Raw genomic sequence first — 7,802 nt, forward strand, 5'->3', positions numbered from 1 at the left:
GCACTGCTGACCTACAGAGTTCATTTTTGGCTAAACCCAAACAAATCTGAGGCCTTGGGTACAGCATGTGCATCCTGCCAGTGAGAGAAACCTCCAGCCTGCTGTGCATGAGGGAAGAGGTCATTAGGTTAGGTTTGCTTAACTTACCCATCCCACAGAAATAAAACCTCTGAACCTTCCATGTTTTGGCTCTTCCACTGACAGAAATCCATGTAGTCACAATTTCTGAGAAGGATCTTGGTGTGAGCAGAGCTTGTGGCTCAGACAGAGGGCTGGAGTGGGGTTGTGGCTGTGATTTCTGCATTTTGCCAGGATTTATGGAGTGAACTGCATTGTTTGCTCATGTTCTCAGCCTATCACAGGACCTTCCCTTAAGCTCACTGACAGTAGCAGAGGTGTTTCTGGCTTCCATGACTTCTGATGTGAATGGTGTTTCTTCTGCTCACAGGACAATGTGTCTTTTGGCTGCTCAAACTGGCACTTGTCCTTGGGATCTGTCATAGCTATCTCCTGTGCCTGGAGTTGTTTATCCCTCCTCCTGCTCCCTGACTTGGCAGCACAGAAAATCCAACAGAGATTCCTCTATCCCAGGACAAAACACCACGTTCCTGATAAGAGCCTTCCTCTCTTCCAAGCCTGCTTTGCTGCCTTCAGCTGCTCCAGAAATGTTGAGAAGTGATCTTCTGCACAATTGCTGTGATTTTTCTTTGGCAGCAGGTTGTGATGGCTTCCCAGGCTGGGATAAACCTGTGCCCAAACCACCTTTCCCTCAGGGCAAATAGAAGAAACAGTTAAGCTCCTTCTGGGAGGCAGGAGCAGCTTCCAGCCTGGCACAGGTACAGGTCCCCACACGTGGCCAGGGAGATGCAGGAGCTGTTCCCTGTGGAAAAGGAGCATGAATAGAGCTGGGGGAAGCCCTGTCTGCTTGAGGAGGTGACTTTGGGACACTGTTTTTGTAGGATGAGGCTTGGGGTGGTGATGAAGGACGTGATTCCAAACCAGGGCTCTGTGCCAGCTTGGGCAGTAGGCACTGCCAGGCTCTCCTTAGTCAGTGAGGTCACCAAGAGGTGTTGAGGGATGGATCCCTCAGGGCATTCAGGCTTCCACCTCCATCCCTTACAGCTCTGTGTGTGACCCAGGTTCACAGGGCAGGCCCAAGACACTTCCCATGAGCTTTTTCTTTTCCTTCAGCTCTTCTTTTTGAGCCTCATGCTGATTTTTTTGTTTCACTTTCCCATGAAACTGTCGGGTGACCGAGGCAGCACTCCCATGAATCTTGCTGTGTTGCAATTTCATTCATCCTGCTTAAAACTGTTTCTCTCAGCATGGCTTGGGAGTGGTAAAGAGCCAGGACAAAAGCTGAGCAAAGGCAGCAGCCCACCTCCTTTCCTGGGCTTGCACATGCCTCTCAGCATCCCTGGCTCTGGCTGCTTCCCCCCATCCCAAACTCTGTGGGATCCCTTTGCTGCTTGGATTTGGGGAGCACCAGAGGAGGATGGAGATGCCGTGGTGGTTTTGGTCTGGATTTGATCAGGAGTTGGGATGGGAATTGCATCATCTCAAGTGCCTGTCCCATCCCACTCCTCCATCTTGGGACAGCAGGAAAAGAGCATCTGAAAAAAGTGACAAAACCTCCCAATATTTAGATTTTGAGCAGCGGTGTCTCTGTGGTGCACCTGGTGCAGTGGCTTTGCACCCCAGGGCTCCAGATTTGACACCTCTTCCCCCCTGGGCACGGGGATGCCACCCACTCCAGATGCCCAAAGCACGTGAGGTGGCAGGAAGTGGCTTTGTCCCCAACCACAGCCCAGCCAGGCACTGAGGGAGGCCAGGGCTTGCCACAGGGTGACAGATCAGCGGTGGCAAGTGAGAACAGGGGGTGTTGGGAGGTTTTCTCCTTTCCTTGCTCTGGCAGGGTTCAAAACAACACCATGAGACACAAATCTTCCTCCTGTAAGAGGAGTGACAGTGGAAAAGGGAGATGATCCAAAGGCATAGTGGTGGTTCCAACCTCTGCCTTCATGTTTTGCTTTCCATGTGCTTAATTTTTTTGTCTGGCCAGCCCTCCTGACTTGGGAGATGCTGGAAAGCAGCTGCATGACCCTGACTGGTGATAAGGTGGTTGCCAAAAGAGCAGCAGGGCTGGGCACAGACTCCTTGGCACCAGCAACACAGATAGCTTAACTTTGGTGGGGCAAGCACCCAATTAAAACTTGCAGGTGCAGAGTTCTTCCCCTGGCCACCTGCCTCCGTGGGTGCTTGAAAAATTGTGTTCAGGAGTAATTGAGCTTAATTAGAGCTTGAATTCCCTGGAGCTGGGATGCTCAGAGATGCACAGGGGACTGAAATAATCTGATGGGGCAGTTCCCTCCTAGGTCTCTGGGGTTTTCCCTCCTCTGTCTGGGGTTTTATTCATGGGATCTCATGTTGTCCTTTAAATGGGGATGGAGTTTTTTCTCTGGGATTGCTGGCTTTGGTGTTGTACCTCACTTTTCTGACTCTCTGGGAAAATGGGATAAAGGGGACGGAATGATCAAAAAGCCTTTGTGCTGTCCAGGGAGATGAGGAATAAAGGTCACTTTAGTCATCACAATGACGATAAAATGAATATACTCTTGACCACAGGCTCCTGGGATCCTAAAGAGAAATGGGCTTTGCATGGAGACTCCTAAAATGAGACTTAAAATCAGATTCCAGCAAGTGTGATCACAAAGACCCCTCAGTCTAAAATCAAGGAGTGCCTGGGTGCTCCCAATCCCTGTCCCATTGCATTCAACCCCTGGCAGGTCATCATTGGCCACTGCCAGCTGTGGGGGAGAGCACCCCAGTGACCCTTTGTCCCTCTAGTCCCACAGGAATATTCAGAAAATTCCCCCCCATCCTTCTTCCAGCACTGGGTGAGCGTGCCAGGAGAGGCAGTGCCAAAACAAGCTGGGGAGGGCCAGCACAGCGATAAAAGCTTTATGAAAGGGATTTATTCCTCCATGGCTCCTTGGATGGCTGCAAGAGCCTTTCCCCAGGAGAGTTGTACCCCCAAGAGCAGCCTGAGCCCCCAGGCCTGGCTCTGCTCTGTCTTGCTTGATTTCCACGGGGTGCTTGGGTGGTTTAGGAGAAATATGATTCATGAACTCCAGTGTGATAAGGATGAGGGAGGAAAGAAAAGCCACGTCAACCTGAAGGAATGTGGCTGGTAGAGAGCCCAGCCTGTGGCTGGCAACAGCCCTGGGAGAGAGGATCAGGCATAAAAAGGGACAAGATGAGAACATGTGCCGGAAAAAATGGCTGAAAGCTTCCCATCCCTGCTTCAGGGGCTCTTGTCCCCCAAATGCACTGCAGCCTGAGGCCATGGGATGGCTCCAGATAAACTCCATGGACATGGATCAGCCAGACTTCCTAACTGGGGTAATTGATGGCCCAAGCTGCTGTGTTTGCACTGGGCTGACTGTGCTCCCGAGGCTCTGCATCCCTGAGAATCAGGAACCAGCGTGGGGTTAGGAGCCAGCCATCCCAAAGCAAGCTCCTGAGGGGAGCATTGTCCCTTTGTCCCCCTGCTCTGCTGGGCAGCTCCGTGTGCCTGCTGGGCACATGGCTTGGGCAGCCAATGCCATGCCCAGATTTCCTTCACCGGTGGGAATGAGGGTGGCAGGGAAAGCCCTGACCCGGTTCTCGCTGCCCCCTGTGCAAACACACCACGATTGCCATCCTGGCAAACACAGCTCCTTTATAAAGGCAGCAAAGTTTGGCTGTGATGAGAGAACACGGCCATTATCAGAAAGAATTCCAGCTCTGGGATGTGCCAAGGCACACACAGGCAGACCTCTGCCCCCTGTTCCCATCCAGAATATCCTTCCTGAGGGCGGGGAGCTCCTGCTCTTGCAGCAGCATCCCCAGGGAGTCTGTATCCTGCATACCCTCGGGCTGAGTGTGCTCTGAGATGTTCAGGGTGGATGTTATTTACAGCAGCAGTTGTCATCGATAGCAAATCGCTCTTGGTGCCGGGAAAAAGCTGCTGGGGTGCTGGCAGGGTGCGGGCAGGGTGCAGCCGGAGCACCCAAATGCCTGCAGCCCGTGAACCCCGCCGGTTGCCTCGGCACAAAGTCAATATTGACCCTTGCACGCAGCGCCACTCCCGCTGCCACAGCAGAACAAAGCCCAGCGCGTCCCTCCAGCACCGCCTCTCTGGGCCGCCTCTTTAAAAGCAATCAGCATTAAATTGTTAGGTCTGCTGCGGCTTTGTTGGAAGTCAAATACCTGGGAAAAGCCGTAGAGAAAGAGAGCTTCAGCTGCTCTGCTTCTTACTCCTCACCCTTCTCTCCCTCCCCTGACCCAGCATCCATCCTCTCCCAGAGCACCCATCCAAGCTGCATCGCTGCAGGGAAGAGGCATCACTTCACATCCCTGTCACATCCCCAGCTCCTCGGAGGGCACTGTCGTGCCAGAGCCGGGACATGGGAACTGGCAGCACCCCAGGGAAATAAAAGCTGAAGTGCTTTGAAGGCTTGGCCTCCGAAGGGGGAGGGTGATGGGGGAGCGGAGAGGAACCAAAACCCAGCAGCGGAGGAACAGGCGGAGGGCGAAGGGGAAGTGAAAGCAGCTGTGATTACTGAAGGCTCAGATGTGAAAGAGTGGGAGCACTATCTTGGGGCTCTCACTTCCCTGTCTGTGCAGGTTTTCTTGGCTTTGGGCTCTTTTTAACCCCGTTCCTGTCTTTGCTCATAAATTCCACCCTGGGGTGGGTGGGGAGGTGAGTGCCACATGTGCCACCAGATTTTGGAGTCTGGGGACTGTCGAGCATCCCTGGATGGTGGGGTTTGGGGGGAAAATCCACATCTCTGCATGGTGGGGTTTGGGAGGGGTCACCCAGCATTCCTGGTCTGCTAAGTTTTGGGGACTGTTCCCTGCCAGGGATGCAGATATATCCAAGCTACATCACCCCTCTCCATCCCCTTTCCATCCCATGGCACCTGGGCTGCATCTGCATGTTTGGCCTCCAGATAAGGAGGTATTTTAGTCTTTTAAGCAGACTCACAAATATGTGGTCCCTGTCCCTGAATATTTTCTGCAGGACTGAGCCCTGGTGGTGGGGCAGAGTGGGGTGTTTGGGTACATCAAGCACCTCAGTAAAAGCCTTTTTAACGTGGAACACCATCACCAAGGGTTGAAAGAGCTCCTAGTCTGGTATCAAGCAAGGGTTTTCTTTCTCAAAAACTAGTAAGTGATGCTTCCTCTAAATGGTCCTTATCCCTGCAACCTCCACACTTAGTTTTGGTTCACAAAATTCTGCAGGGGTGTGGATTTAAGCAATTTAACAGCACTCATTAAAACCCTGCAGACACACACCCACACACACCCCACCCAGCCCCATCCCTGGAAAGTCAGCATAACTCAGCGGTGACCTCGGCTGGGCTGTGTGACTACTGTCCTCTGTGGGACCTCAAACCTGGGCTTAAAGTTAAGCCTGGGATTAGAGGCTGTGCTGAAGCCAGCAGGGTGAGCCCCTCGCTGTCCTGAATCAGCAGTGGCCGCACAGGGAAGCCCCAGAGCAGGCAGGAGGGAGTCTGGCAGCTCGTGGGGTGTTGGATGCTCCAAGGAGGGAGCTGGTCAAGGGTCCCCTGAGCTGCAGGGGACAGAAATCCCAGTGAAATTAACACCACTCCCACTGGGTTTAACCCACTTAAACCTCTGTGCCTTGTCCTGGTGTGGAAGAAGCACCCTCATTCTCCCCCAAAATTCTCCCAAGGCTGTCTGCCTTCCTTTTAAAGCCTCTTCCCTCTGCTCTTTTAATGCTGCTGGGTCCATTTACCCCAGTTTAAGGACGGTATCGTTTCCTCTATACCGTCCTTAAATTCCATCATTAACAGGTCAATGCAGTCGGTCCTGTTCCAGGGCTCGGGAGGGAGACAGCTCCTGCTCCGTGCTGAGGAGGGGATGCAGAAGTGTTAAAAACGAGAGCAGGCTCCCGGTACTAAAGTGATTTCAGCATTTATTATAATAAAAATAAAGGCCTAAAGCAAGGGGGGCCGAGCAGGAGCGTTCCCTCGAGGATGCTGCAGCGCTGGGGCTGCTCCGCAGTGATGGCCCCGGTGTTCCAGGTGGAGCAGCAGGGGCTCAATGGGTTAGAAGCCCCTTTTAATCCTGTTTTTTGTCCCTTTGGATTGGTTTCTTTTCGGATCCTTCATTTGCATGAAGGTTTGAGGCGCCTGATTGGCCCATTACTGTTCTGTCCAGGCTGGCTCGTTTCACTTTACTGAAACTGAAATACTGCACTTTACTGAGTACAGTATTTCTTATAACTACCCTTTTACAATATAATAACCAAACTAACAGTACGTGTTTAACAATTATCAACTATTTTACAACAGTTTCTAACCTGTTTTTAACAGAAGGAAACATCTGGGGACTTTCCCTTTGAAATAAGCCAACACAAGAAAGAAAGGATAATATAATTAGGCAGAAGAAAAGCCACTCCCTAAAACCCAGCCCCTTTCATCCCTCAGGGAGATCACAGGCGAAGCTGGGTCAGATGTGCTGGGACACTTCCAGGCTTGGAGTGTTTAAATAGAAAGGTTATGTACTCGGGAGATTCATTTCATCTCTTAATTGCTTGTTTGTTTGTTTACATGACTCGGGAGCTCTTTTCTCCTGTTGGCTTTGCTGGCTCACTCAGCTGCTGAAAATCCCGGCCGGCCGCGTCCCCACCCGGCCAGTGCCGGGCACGGGGCTGTCCGTCTGTCCGGCTCCTCCCCATGAGCCCTTCCCATGCCCCGGAGCCAGCAGCCCTCCCGTGGCACCCAGGTGTGCCCCTGGGATGCTCCAGCTGAGGCTCCACCGTGCCAACATCTCCTCTGCCCTTGTGGAAAATAGGAGATGGTGGGGATGGATCCTCTGAGCCAGGATTTGAAGATTTCCCTCTCCCGAGCATCCTCCCAGGCCCAGCAGAGGATGAGATGCAAAACGCCACGGGTTTGGGTTTGGTTTTCTCCCTGGTTTTGGTTCTCTGCTGGCTTCAGCCTGCACAAAATTTTGGAGCAAAATCAGCTTTCCCCCACCATGGCCCTGGAGAGGAGTTTTAGAAATACCTGGAGAAGTGCAACAGCTTCTCTCTCACCCCCCTCTCTTGGCTATATATATATTTTATGCTAATTTTCTCTTGGTTTTATCTCGGTTTATGTTAATTTCCCCATATCCAAGCGTGCCCAGACAATGGGCACGAGGTGCCCCGGGGCTCTTTGGCCCATCGAGTGTCCTGGTGGCAGATGGTCCCCTCCACCTCGTGCTTGGATGGGAGAACCTCTTTCCATCGAACCTCTTTCCATCCCCCTCCCTGGAGCCAGTGGATCTTTATCTCAGCCTGGCATCCATCCCTGGAGGGGAGAGGGGAAGCTGCAGCTCCTGGTTGGGCAGATAAGGAGCAGCCACCCAGATGGATCACTGGGATGACCTTGGGAGGAGCAGCCTCGGGGCGATGGGGAAGCCGAAGATAAAGGAGGGCATCGTGCCCAAGATGAGCTGGCACCAGCACCCTCGAAATGAGGGAAGTGTTTCCAAAACAGGCGGCTTAGCCCCAAAACACGTCCCAGCTCCTGCGGCTCTCCTGGAACTGATGTCAGCAGTGGCCACGGGTGTTTGGGAGGAGCTGATGGGCGTCAGTGCAAGAATGTGAGGATCTGGGGCTTTTTTTCCCATGGGTTTTTGGGTTGCAAATGTGTTAACATCTGTTTTTGGGGTTTTTTTTTCTTTCCAAAATCAATCCCTTTCTCAATCTTTGCTGGATGCAGAGGAATACACATTGCTAAGAGCTC

This window comes from Ammospiza caudacuta, chromosome 10, assembly GCF_027887145.1.
Source record: "Ammospiza caudacuta isolate bAmmCau1 chromosome 10, bAmmCau1.pri, whole genome shotgun sequence".
Lineage (NCBI taxonomy): Eukaryota > Metazoa > Chordata > Aves > Passeriformes > Passerellidae > Ammospiza > Ammospiza caudacuta.